Source organism: Panicum hallii, chromosome 3 (genome assembly GCF_002211085.1).
Source record: "Panicum hallii strain FIL2 chromosome 3, PHallii_v3.1, whole genome shotgun sequence".
NCBI lineage: Eukaryota > Viridiplantae > Streptophyta > Magnoliopsida > Poales > Poaceae > Panicum > Panicum hallii.
Genome location: NC_038044.1, coordinates 18,172,879 through 18,195,614, shown reverse-complemented (window position 1 = coordinate 18,195,614; position 22,736 = coordinate 18,172,879).

Genomic DNA, 22,736 nt, shown 5'->3' with positions numbered 1-22,736 from the left:
TCCCTTATGGACAAAGTTCCGCTAAATAACCAAATTTATTGCTCGATTCTTTATATGAACTTATATTTGTGTTTGAAGGACGTGGTACTGCATTATCTCTCATAGAGGATACAATTCACTATGTAGTAAGAAAAATAGTTTTCTTTTTTCATATGCAAAAATGCATGCCTACAAAATTTGATAAAAAGTGCGATAGAGGGTTACTCCAACCCTTTTAGCATAACTTTGAAAAACTGCTTCACTACAAGCGACTATTGTAGTTGAGTATGGGTTGGTTCCTTAGTGCCCTAAGGTATGGAGAGGCAATGGAAATGGTGAGCTTTCCGTTGTGGCAGTGTATGCAGAAGCATGCTGCTTCTAAGAGTTTAAAGGTGCGCCCCATAGCGACTATGCGGAGATTCCGAGATAGGAAGGGTAGAGCTCTAAGAGGTATAGCAAGGCAACCTCAAATGACACTAGAACTTAGGGTGGTTGTTGCAGGGCTGCTAGAAAGATGAGGACACTACGATGGGAGAGAAAGGAGGGAGGAAAGCTAAGAAACACTAGCATGTTAGTCTCTGACACAAAGGTCACTCAAAATTCGAAATTCAAAAAAACTAAACACCAAAGTGCACTATAACCCATAATAAATAGTACTTAGGCGAACCTAACCATAATACTTGTTCCTAACCCCTGGGTACGGAATTCCCATACCAAAAGCGAAGGAGGACACGAACTCTACATGATTTGAAATAGAAGAACTTTATTTTGCTTGAGTGCAGTGAATTCATATCTTGGGAATATCTGCAGCAATAAAGTTTCACTTAAGCGCACATTTGAAATATGAAAATTGTATACTTACTCGTAACTAGTAAGTACTACCTCTATCTCAGAATATAGCTATTTTTAGATTCTGTTTAAGTCAAACTCTTTAAACTTTAACTGTAGATGGTAAAAGAATATAAAGATTGACGATATAAAAGTAATGTTAGTTTAATCCTAATAAAACCGACTATCGTAACACGTAACTTTTTATATTTAAAAGTAATTATTTTTAAAGATATTATCAGTCAAAGATGAAAATATTTGACTTTGATATGGTAAAAAAAATTGTTATATTTTAGACCGGAGGTAGTAATATATATTGACAATTTTCAAGGGCATTGCATTGATGGTGATGGAATTTTGAGTGTGAGAGGTGTGGGTTGATGTGCATACTAGCTCATACCCACATTTCTATTATATGCATTGTGTTTGCGGTATTTGAAGCTATTACTCTGCTAATTAATATGATTTGGGAAAATTTCCAAAACAATATGATGATAGGTGAGTGGAGTATTTCTGCGCAAATCCAATTCTACACGCGACCGTCAGCTCGCGTTCCAGCACTCGATTTTCCGACCGTTCGAGCTATCTCCACCGCTCTACATGCGTGAGTCTACTGATTGCTTTTTACTCTCTCGATCTTCCTGCCTGATCTATCTGATCTTTTTTCATCCCTATTTCTGTTCCTCTTTATCCTTGACATCCGCCGAGCTGCCGCGAACCACGCGGCACCGGCATGGCGAGCGACGGGTCGGAGGGGAGTGCTCGTTTCCGTTTTCCTTTCCTTTCTTTTTTTCCCCAAGGATTATACTTAGAAGGTGTATGATGAACTTGCGCGTAAAAATATTGTATGAGAAAAATTTCCAACAAAGATAACTTTATAGAAGTTGTGCTAAAAATTTATCTTCCACAAATTATCTAAAATAATTTATGTATTAAAATTGTATGTATCATAAATTTTGTGCTAAAAAATATTTTCACGGATTTATTAGGAAAGACTTATATGTAAAAGTTGTGTGTATCGTAAAATTTATGATAAAAATTTATGCTTTAGAAAGTGTGTGCAAAAAGGTTATGCATAAAAATTATATTTACAAGTTATACTTTTCAGAAAAAGAAAGTTATGGAGAAATAAAACTTTCTAGAAAAGGAAAGATACTTGCTATTGGAGATCGCTCATAGGAGCGTTCCTGGCGAGCGCGCGCGGATTAGCATGCGCCGTATTTCTGTTCATCGAAACACTCGTGACGTCTTTTGGATTGGTGGCCATCAGATTCTTTCCTTTTGGATTGTAAGTAAAACCGAGCTAGTCCCTCGGTGATTAGTAGCGATTGTGTCTAAGTTCATTGCACAATTTTCTTAAGGTTTGTGTAAAAACCTTGAGATTCAGCACAAACCAATCCAAATTGGTTTGGATTTCACTGAATCAGTCAGGAACTAAGGATTTCACTGACCACTGTGACCTATGGTAAGACACATCAAATTGGTTAAATCAGTAATAGCTTCTCCTAGTGTCATTTCTTTCTTTTCGTTAAAGTTAGCAAGCATGGTCATGGGATAATGACTACAAAATTTGGAAAAATGCTCTGCTGGTAAAAAAGAGCACGATCTTCTGAACATGACCCGGTCGTAAAAACTCGTAACGTGCACCTTTATCCATTATGTTTTTCGTTAGGATTATACTGATAAAATCCAACAAAACTACGAGTCTATGTATAAAAGTACGCTTCAAGGCAAATGTACCATGTAATCTTAACACTTTGAAATAAATATTTAAAAATTCAACGACGGAAATGTGGACGGTCCCGCTCGTTTTACAGCGCAGCGAACAAACCTTGCCCGCATAAACATGGACGCCGACTCATCGCGGCAGCCCCGCCCTCCCCTTTCGAGATTCCTGCGCGGGCCACGCGTCCCGGAGTTGCCCGAGCTCCGACCGACCATAATTGCGAAAGCACGGCGGGCATGGTGGCACACCACACTGGCACGGCATGGGAGCTAGGGAGCTCTGGGGAGACGGGGAAGATCCCTTCCGGAATCGCGAAAGCCAGCAGGCGGTGGACGGCGAAAGCCGGTAAGGGGCGAGATGAGAAGGGGGGACGGTTGCCAGGGGTGGGGCTTGGCTGGTTCCCCCCTTCCCTGTCTCGTGCTGCCCCTTGCTGGCTTGCCGCGCCGCGACGCTTCCGCAGGTGAGCGGTGAAGCCTTTCCGGTTCCGGCTCGGTTTCCCTTCTCTCCGGTGCCGGGGTGCCAGAGCCCGGAAAGGCCGCTGCTGCAGGTGGATCCTTGCCCTCACCTTTCGGTGGCACGGCGCATCCCGAGCTCTTAAATTTCCATTCATGCTCGTGAGGCTGCTCGACTGGCGTGCAGGGATACGAATCCACCGATTCTGACACTGTAAAAAGACGTCGGTTCTTCGTCCGAGAAATGGCAGGCGACCCAGCGTGTACTAGGAATCTAGGGATTACCACGGCGGTAAACCAGATGTCCAGATGCACGCAAGGACGGACAGCTCAGCACACGCCTGAATTCAACTCTGAACTCTGAGGTGCTCTGGACATCAGGGCACTCTTTTTGGAACAAACAGCATCAGGCAGGTACTCTTGTTGTACCCTTCTTGCGCCACCGACTCACTGGTAAGTGGTAACGGTGAAATGGTAATTTGTCCAACCATGTCAGGCACAGCATTGTCGATTGTGTTTTGTGCTCCTGAGAAAAAACGTGGCGATGAGACGGCGTATCACCGTTCAGGACATATGCTGGATTTTCATTCAGCTTTGTGTCACTTCCTACATGTGTAGCACCATCCTCTCAGGCTTGAACTGCACCCCCATCATACGAAAAGCCTGATGTGACTAGCGTCACCACACCTTCAGTTGATTTTTTTTTTCTTTCTACAATTTTTTTTGAAGCCACATCTAATTATTCTTAGAACATTAGGCGTCATGTCGAGAAAACCAAGCCGCAAAAGGCAGAAGCGTGTGACAGGAACACAAGAGCAACTCCCCTGTGATACAACTTTAATACATATAGTAGTAGGATAGGGTGTGCATGATTATGATCTTTCAAGATTGCGCCACGTCACTGTGGAAGGTGGATCGTTCCATCCACGCCATGAATGTTTGCTAACTACCCGAGCCCGCATCCTGTTCGGAAATGTTAATCTGATAGGGACTTGGCTTGGAAAATTAGGGCTGAGTATACTTTTCCTCCCCTATATTAGGAAACCCTTGTGTGGTCCTCTTATTTTCTTGCATGCTCTTTGCAATTTCTTAACCTGAAGAACTGATTCGAAAGGTGCTCGCTTAAATTTTAAGAAACAAAATGCTACGCCAAAAGTATAACGGCTAATTTCCTGCGGTGCTAATAATTCATCACCGAGAACTTTTCTAAAATGATAGTACAATTTTCCTTTTCGAAACCACATATATAGTACCACTCGAGAAAACAGCCCTAAAAACGGAAATATTTGCGGAAATAAAATAAACTATGTGTACTACGAGCACGGCATGTCATTGTCACACCATCTGCCTACATACATGACCGTTCGCTTTCTCGTATTAAACCTTGCTCAATATTAGTAATAATACATGCTGGTGTGACGTGACTAATATCCCTGGGGTCGAATTCCTATTCGTCAGAAGCAAATGATGGGGCACTAACTGATGGGCAGCACGCACAGTGTGGCTACCGGCTAGCGTTGCACATCAAGAAGCAGCTAGGATACATCACGCACGCCCAAGAATTCAGTGTTTTTCTTTCTCTCGCTCTCGAATGGCCAGCGGCAATGCTTCCATCACTGGCGAAAAGAGATCAACATCCTGCGAATTATTATGCACTAGTGCATGTATTGGAGGTGGTTGGAGGATGAGGAAAAAGGGATTGGAAAGGACATGATGGTATGAAGTGCTTCTCTCCCCCCATTTTTTAAAAGCAGCGCAAGCACACGGCTCCAATGCAAATAGAAAGATGGGGGATTACATGTCAAGCTACTAACTCCAGAGCCAAGCCCAAAGGTTTCAGTTGCAGCCTTGAAGATAACATAAAAATGGCGTGACCATCAAGTTTTCAACGATAAAAGAAGGTTCCAACTACATCTATGGTCCGGTGATGGCATAGTTTATTTTGTACATGTCATGTGGATGCATCCATGGCGCTCTCATCTTGGCATGGCTGGCCAGGCGTCTTTAGCAGCCACAACCTGATGTTTGGCCAACTGGTGATTTCTTCTAGATTTATACACTATGTGTGGTGTGCCTGCCGCCCGTGCCACCACAACTGTGTATGCACCAACAACTGCTGTGTGGTTACTGATTCGTACTTTGTTTCGTCCTCCAGCAGTTCACTTCCTGACCCCACACAAACCAGAAGCTTAGTATACCTTGGATCTTTATGGTTGGCGTTTCTCAGCAATGCGATAGTAGGCTTATGTTAGTTCATGCAGCAGTTGCACGGGCCTTGACCTCAGTACAGTACTGTCACATTTATGCTGATGCTCTCTTTCAAAAAAAAACATTTATGCTGATGCTAGGGGGCAGCTGGCTGGTTCTTTCTCGTGCAAGACCGTAACCGACTCTTTGAATCCTCATTGGCAACTTTCAGAAACGAACCAACAACCTCCTGAATCTCACTGTCGACGATGATAGCAACCTTGCTAGCTTACATGTTGAATTGAAACACATAGATAAAAAGTTTTTGATGGGAATATGTCGAAAAATAAAGAACGCTGCTGTTCACGACAACACGCAAGGAGAATTTAAGCACTACTACGCCACTAGATATTTTTGTTACGTCCCCGTGGGGATTTTAGCTGCAGGTAGCAGCAGGCCAAACAGTCTGCCCCAACACGAACGGAGCCCGTTGATTCTGAACAGCAAAAGGGAACAGCTTGTCAACTTGGCAACCAGTGGTGGCGCGTGACCATGTCCTCACTCGCACACTAGCAACAGATTCCATCCGACGCCCGAGCAGCCAAAGATTTGGTGGCGGTGGTGATGCTAGCTGATGCAGATGGGCAAGGCACCGGGGCGTTGTGGGAACAGTACTCCAGGGACCATGTGGGTGGCCTGGCCTAGGAGGAGAGACAAAACTTGAGGGCTTTGCGATAGTGCCTCTCCAGTGCTACGCTTCGCAGGGTTGGCTAGCGGTTGGTGCAAAATAGGCAAGCAGAGCCCAGCTGAGTCACTGCCCGCATTGAGGACTGTGATGATCTTGTTTCTGGAAAGAACACAAGTGTCAGTGGTGCTATTTTGTCGACCTCCGGCTTATTGCATACTATACCGTAAGGCATGTTTGTTTTTTATGAATCTGTATAGTTTGCTAGCGTGTCTCATGAGGACTAACGTAGAAGCTCTGGAGGAGTATCTAATTAGTAATAGCAAGATAGCGTTAGGTTCAACATGTTATAAAGTTACCACCTTTAGCATTTTGAAAAAAAGATAAGCCCGACATACATACTGTAATACTTACTTCTAAATTACACACCTCTTACATTAAAAAAAAAAGTAACCCAAAGAATCCAACTACTACCTGCCTCTAAAAATGACCCACATCTACCACTATAACAAAATTAACTGGCGTCATGCATCATTTTATATGCATTGTAAACATTAATTTAGGTCTCTCATCCTCTTCGTGGATCGCGATAAATATACAAGTAATATCGTGAATGCGGGGAAAAGCAAGTAAAATAACTTTGTGCATGATTATGATTTAGTTATAGAAACACATTATATATCAACCACCTCTAAATCCCAAATCATAGACCTCTCATGAAGTTCTATTATGCATGTATTTTCCAAAAATATTGAAAGACACGCACAAGTCAATCGACTAATTCATTCCATTCATGTCAAGATCCTCAATCATGGTGTTGAAATCTTCATCTTCCGCAACCATCGATGGTGATGCATGGTTAATTCTTACAAATAAGTTAATTTGAGGTCTACTGTATGTCAAGATAAAAGCCTAAAGTACATGTTAAGTAACAAACACTAATAAGTACCTTGACTTGATTGGCGCCAACAACTATAATGTACATATTTAATGCAAAATTCTCATGTTTAGTTGTCAACAGTGGCCACATTTCGATATGAAAGGAGCGTGGGAAGGACAAAAGGATTAGGACGACTGGAATAGAATTTAATGGTCCTCCATTAAAAGAAGTGTCTGAAAATGCACTTGGGATCTGCAAAAGTTGGCAAGCAACATTCTTTAATGAAGGAGTAGTACTTCCCTAACGTTACTACACCTTTTGCAACATTTTGATGCATGTGCATTGAGGTTTCAAAGGGCCATAAGTGTGTAGGTCGTCCAAAACAAAACAAATGTAGTTGATGCACGCCGCTAAAAAAGTTGGCTAGATATATAGGTCCTTTTCGAAAACAAAAGGGTCGATTGTGTAGCACCATTGTAGACTCGTCGGTGCTAAGGAAAAGCTTCGAGGTCATGCCCAAGCTAGTAACAAATTTTCTTGCTGATATTATTACAAGCTTCGGCCTAATGCATGCGCTGCTTGCTCAACTAAGTTTGAAGAACGGTAACGGTAGAATATTTTATTAAAAAACTACAGACCAATTCTCATTTGCCAAGGATATGATTTAAGATGGATAAGGACCTAATGTTTTTTTCATTACAATTTACAACAAGGATATAGTGTTGAATATATGTCGAATATTTGTACAAATCCGGTTACGATGGAACTTGAGTTGTATTTAGCAATATAGGGTAGAGTTCGTGTCAAACTCTGTAACCTGGATCTCCTCATAAATATTAGAGGAGGGCTGCTATTGTAACCATGACGACATAGCGACAGGCTCGCAAATATGAGAGGAGGGCCGGTATTGTAACCATGACGACATAGTGATAGACTCGCGGGAGGGAAGCGGCATGATGCCAGGACCCTAAAGTGACGGTGTTGCAGCATTGAGAAGGAGCGACCGTAGTCATGTTCCGGGGATGTAGGCTTCAGCCGAACCTTGTCAAAGCCTACACAGGCTTAGCTCTGCAGCTGTTTTCAGGACGAAGAAGGTGATACGATACCAACAAAGATCGTGTCACCGGTGTCGTCTGTGATCTTACTAGTTCGTCTCGGTAGATTCAGTCATCGCTTCCACTGGTGGAGATTAGCAGGCGGCTCGTTGCCAAGAGAGCTAATTTTCTAACACATAGGACACACTGTGCCCATACACTGAACTGACTGAAGTTGGATATCTCCATGAGCTGGTCATTATTCAATTCCCTCGTACAACTGTCATGAGTTAATCCAACGTGCGGATATGTATAAGCAATTTCGTATCAATCAAACGAAGTAATGTAAAGATCGATGTACATATAAACGTAGAGGGAAAAAGGAAAAAAAGAAAAAGGGTGGTCGACGGACGATGGATGGAGGATTGGCTGGCTCCCACTGCCGCACGACGGTCGATCTCGAGTAGTGCTGCTACTACACGACGTAGTACGACCGTATCATGACACAATCTAACAGCCACCAAACCTGATCATCAACAAAATAAAAGGCCACCCTAGCGCTCTCTCTCTCTCTCTCTCTCTCTCTCTCTCTCTCTCTCTGTGGGGCCATGCATGCCTTTGCAAGCTTTCCAGCGTGACGTGCGTGACCCTTCTCCAAAACTCCTCTTCCTCTTTATATATGTGCAAAAAAGTAATGGAGCGGTTCGGCTCGATTTTAATTTGGGGGCGTCATCTATCCATCAGCGGCGTGCATGGTGCACGCAGCAGCAGTCCAGCACGGCGCCGCCCTTGTGTAGTAGTAAGTAGAAGTATAGTATGTGTGATGGGTGTGTAGCTGCACATCATGCTTGCACCGACAGCTTCGACAGCGCCTCAGCCCAAACGGCCGCATAAGTTGCCGGCGGCTCGATCTTGCTGTCGCGTCGTCCATCATCGACCCTGAGCCTCCGCGATTAATTGTGGGGTATAGTTTGGTGGTGTTGCCTTAGTTTTATACGGTCGACGACAATTAGTAGAGGGTGGCGTGTCATTAAAAAACTGATATTTTTAAGAGCATCTCCAACAAATTACCCATACCTTATATTCAAAACACACACTCTCTTCATTATCAATAATTATTTTTATATTTTTGATAATGGTTGCTGCAGCAAACTATCAAAATCCAAGCTCCAAGAATAGGGTCGAGGGAAAAAAAAGGTGAGAGGGAGGTGTGTTTCGGTGATTACCAAAAATTTTAGGCAATGGGGATCAGATTGGTAATCTGCTGGAGCACCTTCAATCACCAAAATATTAATTTTTTGGTATTAGGGAGAGGGTTGAGTAATGTGAGAATATGCAGCTCCTAATTTTATCATTTTGGTTAATACATGGTGCAAAGAGTGCTTAGTCATGTTGTAGGTTGAAATAGGAGTTGTTTGCAATATTCTGCAGCTTTATGGGGCTTTCTGAAAACTTCCATTTCAGCCCCTAAAGGGAGCCCGAGCCTATCTCTTCCGGTGTGACTTATTCTTGTTGTTTGAGGGGGAGAAAGAGCTAGGGTTTGAGAGGAGAGGATGAGGTTTTGGTCTACCAAATCCACCAATAGAAGAGTGAAATTTGTGGGGATTTGGAGCCTCCCCAACCTTGTTGGGTTCCACCTCTTGTATCCTTCATCTTCATAGTGGATTGCTTGCTCGCCGCCGTCCGTGATTTTTCCCCGCAAAGGGTTTCCACGTAAATCTTTGTCTACTCTTGATTCGGTATCTCTCTTGCTATATGTGTTGATTGCTCACTATCATGCTTCTATTGGTGCCATTTGCTCATGGGTGGATGGTGTATGTATGGTTGACATATGAGGCATACATGGGTTCTTTGATATGTTGATGATTAGATGATGGGGATTGATGTGTTAGTGAGCTATTGTTGCAAGTATATCACTTGATGTGAAGTTTGGACAGCACCTTATTTGAAGTATTGATGTTAAGGGGCTGTTTTGTTCTATGCACATAAGGTGTTCGGTGAAATGCTTTTTAGTAATTAGCTTGCTAATTTGGTTGCTTCCGCTGCCCCTCTGGGCTCACAAGTAATCTGTTGGAGATGCTCTAATACCGCGCAATCTCCATGTAATAAGCCCCGGCGGCTAATTCCGCATAAGGCAGGATCATCCGCCAGCGACACCGTCACTTCGACACGCCACAGTAGGTACACCCCACGCACGCCAATTCTAAGCGTCTTCCCCGTGGCTATAGGTATTGGGATATTTAATTTTTTTGCCATTCTTACGAATAGCCAACATTCAAATGCCAGCTTTAGAAATGCCCCTACATATTTGCCATTAGAGAGAGAAGATATCTTATAGATTTGCCAAAATCACCTACGTGGCACCACACTTTGTTACGCCAGCAAGGACAGGTCACGTGAAATGTCTCTTTTGCCCCCTCATTATCCTTTACGTATCATAGGGAGGAGCTATCTTACAGGCGCCTGATTTGTTTTACATCAGGCGACTATCGTCAACTGTCCGATCGGCAATAGACGTCATCCGTTCATCTCCTACCTCAGATCAGCATCATCTCCCCCCCAGCCTCCACCACCATCTCTGGCGGCGGGGACTCGCCACCGCCTCCCCCTCCGCGCTAGCAATCCATTTTGAGGCTCCCCACCCCTGCTCTAGCTCACCGGCTCTCCGTTCCACCCCTGGTCGCGCCTCCTATCCGCCGCCCGACGTGCTCCTCCTCCGCGCCGCCCAACCTGCTCCTCCTCCCCGCCGCCCGAACTGTTCCGCCTAATGGCGCCCAAGGTCTCGCTGGCGCGGCCGCGACGCACACCGCTCCATGCGCTCCGCGGAGCTCCGGGACGCGCCGGGCAGGTCCAGCGCCGCAGCAGCAGCATTCGTCATCGACAACGTGAGGACCGGACATTGCACGCCGCGTGCTCGGTGGCGGCGATGGTGTGGCCGCTGCTACAGTGTGTGCGGGGGGAGCCTCGTGTGCCGCCAGCAAGTTCGAATGCCTGCTGGCGCTCACCTCACTGTCCTGCGAGGTGCCCGACGCGCAGTGGGACGTGGTCATCGTCAACGGGCCTAGCGATGCAGCGCCGGAGGAGCCCGGACGGATGGGCACCAAACAATGGGGTACCGAGGTGGTCCCGATAAAGGAATCTGGGCAGGAGCTCGAACGAGCGGCCATGAAATGCTTCTGAGATAAAGGAAGGTTCTTTAAAAAAAAAGGGTAAAGGAAGGATCGAACGTGTAAACTTAGGCTGATGCGGAACCTAACAGTAAAGAAGAGAGGGAGGGGCATATATGTCTTTTGGCATCCGCTCGCTAAGCTGTTGGTCTGACCTGTCATGCCACATAAGCGAAACTGGTGTAAATGTAAGAAATCATCTATCTCCTATGGCAAAAATGTAAGAACATTTATAAAACTGGCATTTGAATGCTAGCCGTTCGTAAGGATGGCAAAAAAAATTGAATATGCCGTAGATATAGCCACGCCGGCGGCGTGCGGCTCTCGATCGATCGAGCGATCCGGCGGAGCGACGGGCGGTGGCGCGGCCCGATAGGTAGGAGCACGCACGAGAGTGCCTGGAGGCGCGCGACGCGGGCCGCGGGCCGCCGTGGGTTCACGTACGATCCGCGCACGCCCCGGACTCCGATGCCGCTGTCTGTACAAAACTCGGTCGTGCGAGCGCCGCGGCCGCTCATGCATGCGTGGGAGTCTGGTGAGCTACAGTACCTGAGAGTCTCGGCTACACCGCTTGGTCGGGCGGTGCGCCGGTGCCCATGCGCCCGCGCTGCGACCTGCTGGCGACACCTGATGGCGGCCCGACCCGCGGCCGGCCGGCCTAGCTCGCTGTGCTGGGCTGGGAGACGGGCGCGCCACATCCTAGTTGCGTACCCGATCGGCCGGCGCCGGCCGGCGGTTTAGGCATTGATTGACCACCGGTCGAATGCGTTCCGAGTCGACGCCAACCGTCGTGCTCGTACGTCTTTTCTCAGTGTAGTTAGCACGTCGTTCGTGGCGTCAATGCCATGGCCTAACTATTAACTGCCCAACCCCACGTACAGCCATCGCTTCACGGAATGTGTGTTTGTTCGGGAAAGGAATAACACCGACTCTCGGACGGCAAATCCGATCCGGTTGGGGTCCTGAAAAGTAGCCGGCCGGCCTATGTTCACGTCAGAGGCGAGATCGCCACCATGCTGAGCGAGCTTACGGGAGACCAGGATCGCAGGATCGGCCGAGATGATGATAAGCTGCGTGTAGGTAGCACGTTACCGGAGCCAGCACGCCAAAGGTCTTGGCTACACACACGACTTGGTCATCGTACCGTCGCCTCGATCCCTGCCAAATTTCAGTTCGAAAACATGTTCCATCGGTCGGTAAACGCGCTGGAACTCCTGGTCTCCTGCGTTGGATGCTCCAGTCCAATACGTACGTACGTTACCAACACGCACGCCAAATTCAAATGTCAAAGGCTCAAAGCCAAAGTTTGGCTGTCAGACATGTGCTTAAAAAAAGGCACGGCTGTCAAGCCGAGGGAAATCAAACAAACAACACAAACAAATACAGATGGTCGAACGGGAATCGGCGTGCATGTGCCTAACGCACGATCGTGCTTCGCGCTCCTACCTGCGTGGCTACGTACGTCAGGTCTCCAGCTCCGGTTTTCTTTATAACGTACTGTATGGGCGGTGTGTACGGAACCAGTCTGATGCCTCCCAAGTCCGATCCGTCCTTGGGTTTCTTTTTCTTTTATTAGCCCTACGGATTCCTCAGTCAGCAGCCAGTCAGTCAGTCCCATGGTGCCCATGTTCATCCTCGGCACGTCCGATCAGTAATTAGAAGAATTTTCGGATGGTAATTAGAAGAATTAAATATGACGTAACTATAAAACTAATTACACAGATGAAGCCTGATTCGCGAGATGAATCTATAAACCTAATTAATTAATCATTAGCACATATTTACTATAGCAGTATATTATCAAATTATAGACTAATTAGATTTAATAGATTCGTCTCGCAAATTAATCTCCATATGTGCAATTAGTTTTATAATTAGTCTATATTTAATACTTCTAATCAGTAACCATCATTCGATAATATTCCATGTGATTCCTGAGATCAAACATGTGGCAGAACCAACCTGAATTATACCGACTCAAGTACGCGAGTCCTCTCTTGAGGGCTACCTCGTGCTTCAAACGGTATAATACCTTGGCCTGTCGGGTAACGTCCCGATAAACCACCGAATGCAGGATCAAACAAGGTACCTCGCACGAAGGCGAGTCCAGAGATATAAAAGTACACCAAAACATCATCAGTTCCCAGTGAAGGGAGATTATTACAAAACAGGTTTAAGTTTTGAAGCCAAAGCAGCGGAGTTTAAAAGCGTAAATATCGTACATGTCGTTATTATAGATATCATGCTAGCCCTGGCATGATATCACTCGGCGGAATCGGTGTTGGCCGGGGACGGATCCCACTCCACGGACCAACCATCAGGCAAAGGGTAGGGCCATGGTGTAATGAATGCTGGCTCATCAGGGAGATTACCTGGAGTAAATCAACAAAGCAAGGCTGAGTATACTAATACTTAGCAAGACTTACCCGCTCATGGTATACTTAGCCATGTATCTAGACTTATGCAGGCTTTTCAGGTTTTGGGTAGAATTTTCAGCTGAAAAGCAATAAAGAGTAGATCCTTATTTCCAACTTTTAGCTTTCAGATTCTAGTTGATTAACCATTCTAGGTAAGCACCTATAACTACTCACACATGGTAGAATCTTTAATCAAACATCATCTTTGATAGTCACAAAGTTTCTCTTGTTACTCTATGTGGCAAAGGGATTAAGCAGTCTCAATCTCCGCGAGAAACGGACGATTCCTGAATCGAATTTCAAAACCTTGCAAGCGTAAACCTAACACACACGCTTGGAACACCAAAGGGTTGTTCTGAAGCAACCGTTTGCCTTTCATTCCGACTCGTGGATCAGGGCCACCACAAGCGACTGCAGGACCATACACACTTCCAAAGTGCAGGACGTACGTCTGTAGCGCGACTACAAAACCCGTAGTCCTGGTGCCCAGCAACACGTATTCCTACACGTCGAACCAAGTAACCAAAAGAAGCAAATACATGTGGTGGGGGGTATGTCCACTCCTCGGGCCGATTGACTACTAGGCTTACCGCTTACCATATTTCACGGCATGTGGCTAGTACTTTCAAACGCTTAACCACCGCTACCACACACTGCGACCTTATCCATTTCCACAATACAGACGGGGTATCATCTCAACCATGATACCTCATAAAACTCCCGTCCGTCATCCTTATAATGATAACAGGAATGTAAACATCACAATTCCTATATCGCGCGAGTGATAGGAAATCACTCGACTTCTACCGGTCCTATGAGTAGAGCAGCTATTCGGACTCAAGTACTAGTGTTCAATACATCGGTTCCTGGAATTATGCAGCTAAGGTTTTCAAACAACTCCTAAGAACTTAATGCATAAAGACATATATAAATAGTATAGTTTGCAGTGTAATAAAGTAGGGTTATGTCCGGGGCTTGCCTTCGCTGGTGGGGTTGGGGTTAGTCAAATTAATATCTTCCGAACCTTGGTTCGGGGCTTCAGAGAATTCCGCGACAAGGTTGCCGGGGTCTTCAGAACAAACTCCTTCTGGTTCCGGGATTAGCTGGTAATCTCCGTCGGCGAGAGTGGCCGAGTCTACATGTCGTGCAAAAGTATAAATTATGGAATGCATATACTTTTAATTTAATTCACAATAAAGTTGCAATCCAAATAAAAGAATATTACATTTCGATAAATAACCTAACTACCCTGTACTGGGCAGTCATTTATTGAGTATTAATTATTTTATCTAGATACATTAAATAGTTAAGTTAACTCTACTAAGTATCTAATTAGTGACACGGGACAACAGGTTGGGGTGTGTTTCTAATAATTATATTAATTATCTTTACTTATTTATTATATTAATTATTTACATGAACTTTATGTTACTACTAATTATATTATATCTAATTTATTTGATACCTAATCATTGGTTGAAAATCTAATAATAGGTTATACTATTACAGAACAGTACCCTAAAATATTTTCATGATTTTTGAGCATTTAAATTTATAAATATTAATTATACAAAGTAAACTAGACATTATTTCTAATTAAACTTGCACATTAAGAAAATAATACTTAATTACTAGGATAATTATTTTTCTTAAATTCTACATGTTAAAAAAAACTAACACAACTGGTTTCACCATTTTATCATTTTTCTATGAATTATTATGCATTTCTTAAGCCTACAAGTAACCAAAGTTAACATTTAAATTAGATCATCAAACATTCAGAAACTGAATTTTATCCCTTAAGTAAAGTTGTAGATCTTTATCTAAGGATTCCAACAAAATTTATTTTGTATTTTTATGATTTTTCCCCGAATTGATATAGAATTTCAAAGTTGACAGCTTAAATTACAAATGGGGGTCCTTCGGGTACTATTCATCTGAGTCTAAGGGTGTGCAAAAAGCCCCCTGGACTTTCAAGTCTTCTAACCTGAGGTCCTTGAGCTAGAGACAGGAACAGAGCAAGAAAGGGGTGGCCGTGTTCCGGCAACGGCGATCACCGGCGGCGAGGTCCAAGGGGAGGAGAGGGCTCAGGGGCTTACGGGGGTTTGAACGCACCACGTGTCGAGGGTCGTGGCGGTCGGAAAAGGAGATCTCGACGAGAGCCCAAGGCGGCGGCGGAGAGGTCACCGTCGACGGCAGTGCTCCGGCGGTGAACGTCGGCAGCAAACCTGCGCACGAGCTTCAGTGAGACACGGGGAACGTGTAGGTACAATCAATTGGAAGAAAACACATCGGGTCACAGGTAATCGACGAGGACAGTGGCGGCGGCGGCGAGGATGAATACCGGCGATCGTCGGGAGGGAGATGTGCTGGACTATAGAGCCAACGGACGGGTCGTGGAGCTTCACAGAGATGATGTAGTACTAGCTAGAGGGTTGTGGTGGCGCGGGAGTGCCCGGAGCGAGCTGTCCACGGTGAGGCCGAAGGCGGCGACGGCGGCGCTCGTCGGAGGCGAAGCTCCAATTGAAATTGGGAGGCAACTGAGGGTTGTCGAGCACGAGCAAGCAATGGGGAAACTTGCGCGAGGATGAATTGGAGCGGAGGAGGTCTGGGGCTGGCTGTCCACGGGAATGCCGTGTGCGGCCGGAGCTAGAGGAGACGGCGGCGGAGAAATGTGGCTCGGGCGCTCGGAAATTGGCACTGGAACTAGAGGAACAGGATGTAGGAGTAAAGGTAATGCTGTTGCGCGTGAGAGACCGAGAGTTAAGGCGTCGGGGTGGACTATCCACGGCGACGAGGAGGTGGCGGCCGGCGGAGGCTCGGGTTCGGCGTGGTGCGCGCGCGAGAGGCCACCAGGGGAGAGGAAAGAGGTCGGGGCTGGGAGAGGATGACGCGTGGGAAGGTAAGCCAGCAAGAGGTGGCGCCATCGGCGGCGGCAGAGCGGCGGCAGGGGCGAAGCACTGCCGGCGGCAGGCGAGCAGAGCAGGGACCCACGTGCGCGAGGAGGAAGAAGAGAGGGGAGAGGTCCGGGGGACTGGTTTGTGATTTCTAAAAAGTGTAGGGACCTCTCGTTAAACTAAAATTTTTCACTGCTACAAAGGTCAAATGAGAAAATGGTCAACATGAAAGTTGTAGAGTTTTTCAAATTCTACAATATTGTTTTAGGGCTTAGGTTCAGAAAATCAAAGTTGACAACTCTTTAAGTTAAGTTTATGAATAAAGGTAGAATTTGAATTACTTTTGTCTTTATTCAAATAAATTTGATCAAACTTTGGGTATGTTTACAATTTTTCCTGGAATGTCATGATTACTTGTATTTTTACATATGGGTCCTCAAGTAAATCTGAGTTTTACTTTTATCTTTCAATCATTTCACATGTAAACCTTATATCTTTGGGTTAATTACACATAAGTCCTTAGTTTCATACAAAGTCTATTTCTCTTAGGTTTTAACTTAATATTTGTAGTTTTCTTCTCTATGGTCATTTGAATTTGACATTTAATAACATTTTTACACAATTGCATATAGGGACTTATAAAATTCATAATTTACAATTATACCCCTAGTTCTCTGTACAACTCATATACACCTTAGCTTGCATACAACTTACCAATACCTAGTGTCTATATTTCTAATTACCTGAATGTTACGAAACACCCCCATAGAACTACTCATGTTCGTAATGCTACGTGTAGCTAGCTCAGAAGCAAGCATCAGATGGACCGAGCCGAATAGAATTTCCGTAGGCTATGACTTCGCGCGACGGTCTCATTAGTGTTTGCGATCCCAACGATGGAGAAGACAAACAATCATCTTAGAGGTCTCGGTTCCCAGAAGCTACGCCTACAAGCGACGCCGCTGTAGCATCTACTGCGTGATGTGTGGTACCGTGCCAGTACTGCCCACTGCTGTTATTCTAACCTCGTGTAGCAGCTGGTCTATGGAACAGTACAAAACCTGCTGGTTCTCTTGTCTATCTGTTCGTTCCTTGTTGTGACAGTGTTGGATCTAGGATTCTAGGTCGTCGAAGTGATCCCTTTTCTAGGCACAGGTCGATCTGCAGGGTCCGGCCGCCGGCCGACCTATTACAGTCTACAGCTGCTGCCTGCTGGTGATAGACTTGGCGTTTCGCTTCAGGCAGTTTGCTGGTGCGCCGTACACCTGTACGCTCCCACATCCATCCTCCCTTTAAAACTAGCGGTCGGTGACATCAGAATCATTGGCTAACCATCCAGTCTATATAGGCAATTGAATTCCCGGAGCGCGGCGGTTGGGTTGATTACTTGTAGTCGTAAACGTGGCAAGGTTGGTTGGGTTGGGTGCACGTCTCCGCGGGTCGTCTCGTCCGTCGTCCCCGACGACGGCGACGCTTTCCGTTCATAAAAAAAAAACCGACGGCGACATCCGTGATCCGTCGCTGATGAAGCTGCTGCACGTACGCGTCAACCGAAGGCTGCAGACATCTCTTTCTTTTCGCCCAGCGAGGAGGGGACCGTCGACCAAAACTAGAGCTCGATCGATCAGTGACAGAGTAGTACCAAGTTTGAAGGCGGATCGCTATGCGTCGGCCTATGCCTGATCGCTGAGCTACGCACTGTGAGTAGAGCTGGCCCGAGCGTGAGGGCGGCAGCGATGGTACCTGCTGGTTCCGTCGGCGACGACGTAGACCGCAGCTAGAGAGCCGTGGACACTGAAACACCCTGCTGTGCTGTGTGCCCTCCCGGGGCCTGTACACTACAGCGACGCCCTAGCTAACGGGCCTTCCGTTTGACTCCCTACCGGATTTGATCCCATCGAGTCCCTGTAGGACTCTTCGTCTATAATTTAGAGGGCATCTGCTAGATGACAGGGTGTCGTGGTGGTAGTACAACAGATAATTGCAGGTTCTGAATCATCTGGTGAGATGTCATCGTTTTTTTGTTAAATTTGTCCGCCGCATTCAATTCGCAACCGGGGACCTGACATGATGCCTCGGCTGGCGATGATCGTGTGCGGGCTCGGCTATGCGTCTCGGATTTAGATCACCAGCGCGACACCGGGGGCCGCTAGCCCTGATTGTTTCTGCTGCATTGACAGAGACCGGAGGTGCCCGAGCTCTGAACGCCCGGATGCGGCTAGCGACTAGCGAGCGAGCGCTCTTGGTTGGCCTGCGCTGGCTGCCTCCCTTGCACTTTTCTGCCGGATCAGGATCGCATCGTTCCGGCGGCGAGCCAGGCAGGTGGTGGGACGGCGCCGCGGCATCCGAGCGAGCGCGTCACGGAGCTGATAGCGCACCGTGCAGATCAGCAGACGGACCGTGCCTCTCCCAGCTAAACCAGATGCGAGGGCACAAGTAAAATATAATAATGCTTCCGGTCTTGCTGTCCGATCCCCTGGCCCGTCCGGGCCCGGCAGGCCGGCGGGCGGGCGAATCACGCCGATCCGGCGGCGCCGGCTCGGGCGGGCGGATCCCATCTGGTGCGCGGGCCAATGCAACCACGTGGTGCCGCCATGTGGGCGCGCGCGCCCGCGGCGGCGCGACCGGAGAAGCGAAGCCGTGCGGTCCGGTACGGGCGCGCTGGCCGCCTGCCTCCATGTGCGCCGTCCGCATCCAGGTCCACCTCGTGCTCGCTAGGTGAACCGGCATGGGTGCTACAGTGCATCGTTCTTTTTGTTGGCGGCACACGCAGTCACGCCATCTCACCTTTTGCTCTCGCCGTGTCACGATCGGGAGAATGTCTATGATGCGCTGGTTTAATCGAGCCGAAACAAGGACGACCGGTCGACCGTCACGTGTGTTTGAATGCGAACGTGCCACTAGCTACCCCTCGATCAACACAATGGATCGACGAGCCTGAGCCGGAGGGCACTCGCAGCACCGATCGACACACAAAACTGAAGAAAAACCGGGTCGAAGTGGAACTAAACTGCCTGTGAGGAAGCTCGTGTGCAGCGTGGGCCTGCGCCGCCAAGGCAGCCGCAAAAAGGCACAGGACTCGTCATTATGGTCATGGGCTGCGACTTTAGCCTTTTGGGTTCTTCTGGTCCCTGCTGACTGTGAGGCTTATAAGAGGTGCAATTTCCAGTCACGTATGATCGGGATCCCATCCGTCGTAGAGGATCTTGCCCACACACTTCTCCCTTCTCCCTATCGTCTTCCTCTCGACGCCGCCCCCTCCTCCCCATCTTCTTCCTCCTTACACCTCCCCCTTCTCCACAGCCCCGACTGGCGGCTGCCGCAGCCAGCCCACCCACCACCCACCGTTGCGCCACTACAGCGCCGGCCTTTTTCTTGCCCTCGCTAGCGGCCACCGCTCACCGGAGGTCCAGCCCCACACGGTCGCCTCCGCCGCCGGCCGAACCGCCACCACTGCCAGGCCGCCGCCGCCTCCCACCTTCCCTTTAGAGCCGCCGGCTATGGAAGCCGCCCCAACCAGCCCACCCCTGTAAACCCAAAACCCTAAAGACCGCCGCCTCGACCACCATCCCGACTGGCCGCTTCCCCCACCTACCACCCTCAGCGGCCGTTCCACCCCCTCCTCCCTCCCCCTCCCCTACCTCGGCAGCGCGGCAAGCGACGGCTGCAGCTGTGGGCCGTAGATGGGCCTTTTTTATGACAGGTCTGCACGCAGCCGCGTACGCGACCTCGATTATTCCTGTCACAAACGACACTGTCGGGGGCTACTACATTCTTAAACGTGTGGGCTGAATGCTGCTGCTCAACGAGATCGGCTGCCCCAGCGCAGGCCCGGCTGAAATGTAAGCGTACCACGTCCCGGCCGTCATCTCCCATCCCCTCGCAAAAACCCTAGCAGCTCGGCATGCAGGTTTTCATGCATGCGTACATGCACACATGCAAGCCCCTGCTAGATCCACAGAAGCAGCATGCAGGTAGTTAGGATAGCCGGCTGATTTTTCCCCCTTAATTAATTAGTTATTTAATTTGTTACTCCTAATATTCAAGGGCTAAGATTTATTTGAACTCTTACCTCTTGAAAGCTAATCGGAGTATCATAGCAAAGCCTTAATTTATTAGGTCTCTCATCCTCTTCGTGGATCACGTCATCACGATACATATACAAGTACTATCATGAATGCATAGAAAAGCAAGTAAAATAACTTTGTGCAGGACTATGATTTAAGTATAGAAATACATTACATATCAGCCACCTTTAATCCTAAATCATAGACCTTTCATGAAGTTCTATGCATGTATTTTTCTAAAAATATTGAAAGCCCGTGAAGATGCACAAGTCAATGGACTAATTTATCCCATTCATGTCAAGAGCCTCAATCATGGTGTTGAAATCTTCATCTGCCGCAACCATCGATGGTGATGCATGGTTAATTTTTAGAAAAGAAGTTAATTAGGGGTTTACTGTACGTATGTCAAGAAAAAAGGCCTAAAGTGTATGTTAAGTAACAAACACTAATAAGTACCTTGACTTGATTGGCGCCAACAACTACAATATACACATGTAATGTGCAATTCTCATGTTTAGTTGTCAACAGTGGCCACATTTCAATATGAAAGGAGTGTGTGAAGGACAAAAGGATTAGGACAACGGGAATAGAATCTATATGGTCCTCCATTAAAAGAAGTGTCTCAAAATGCACTTGGGATCCGCAAAAGTTGGCAAGCGCCATTCTTTAATGAAGGCGTAGTACTTCCCTAACGTTATTACACCTTTTGCAACATTTTGATGCAAGCGCAATCAGACTTCAAAGGGCCATAAGTATTTGAGGCACGCGGCTAAAAAGGTTGGCTAGATATAGGTCCTTTCCGAGAACAAAAGGGTCGATTGTGTAGCACCAATGTAGGCTCGTCGGTGCTAAGGAAAAGCTTCAAGATCATGTCCAAGCAACAAATTTTCTTGATATTATTACAAGCTTCGGCCTAATACTTTCTCAACTAAGTTTGAAGAACGGTAACGGTAGAATATTTTATCAAAAAACTACAGACCAATTCTCATTTGCCAAGAAGTGCTCATACACTGAACTGACTGAAGGTGGATCTCTCCATGAGCTGGGCGGTCATTATTCCCTCGTACAACTGTCGTGAGTTAATATATATATATATATATATATATATATATATATATATATATATATATATATATATATATATATATATATATATATATATATATATATGCTATTCTACACCTTAGGTGTAGCTACACCCAACTAAATAAATTTTCAGTAATAACTACCGCGCACGATTACTGAACATCATTTTACTGAACGTGATTCAGTAATTCGGCAACTTGGTTCAATAATTTCTAATCATTTCGGTCAGTAATTTAACTGCTGGATGTAGAATAAACGCTACTCCTAATTCGACAGTGATGGCTCATGTCTGGCTCGGGTACGGAATACTTATTCCATACCCAAAGTGTAGAATAGAGGTAATATATACAGAGACACCTATATAGACACGCGAGTATATAGACACATATATATGACGAGGCTAAAATGCAACAAGATACATTCTCTGTACAAAATGCATCCATTCTACAGTTGCAACCGAGAGACTACATCGATTGCAACTGGGAGAATAGACCAATTGCAGCTGGACGGAACTTATTGCAACTGGGCGCGAACCAGTTGCAACCGGACGCCAACTAGTTGCAACTCAGACTGATCCGGTTGCAACTGGACGCGGATCTGTTGCAACTTAGACCGATCCGGTTGCAACTGGACACGAACCACCGATCCGGTTGCAACTGGACACGAACCGTTGCAACTCAAACCGACCAATCCAGTTGCAACTAGAACCGTTACAGTTACATCTGAGAGTGTAAGTGTATTCTCTATACAAAATGCACCCGAGTGCATTATGGCAAAACACTAATTAACACACACACCCCGTACAGATACGTATTTTCAGTTTCATCTCAATCAAACGAAGTAATTAATGTAAAGATCGATGATGTGCATATAAACGTACAGGGAAAAAGGGAAAAGAGAGAAAGGGTGGTCGACGGACGATGGATGGAGGGATTGGCTGGCTCCCACTGCCGCACGATGGTCGATCGATCGAGTAGTGCTGCTAGTAGACGACGTAGTACGACCGTATCATGACACAATCTAGCAGCTACCAAACCTGATCATTAATAAAATAAAAAAGCCTCTCTCTCTCCCCCTCCCTCAGGGGCCATGCATGCATGCCTTTGCAATCTCTTACTCCTTTTCAGCGTGACACTTCTTCAAAACTCATCTTCCTCTTTATTTACAAAAAAGTAGTGGAGCGGTTCGGCTCGCTTTTGGGGGCCTCATCGGCCGGTGCACACCGCAGCAGTCCAGCACGGCGTTGCCTAGCTGCTTGTGTGGTACGTAGTATGTGTACTAGCCAGGAGGAGTAGAGTACTTAGGCTGAGTTCACTGGCGGGGGAGATATC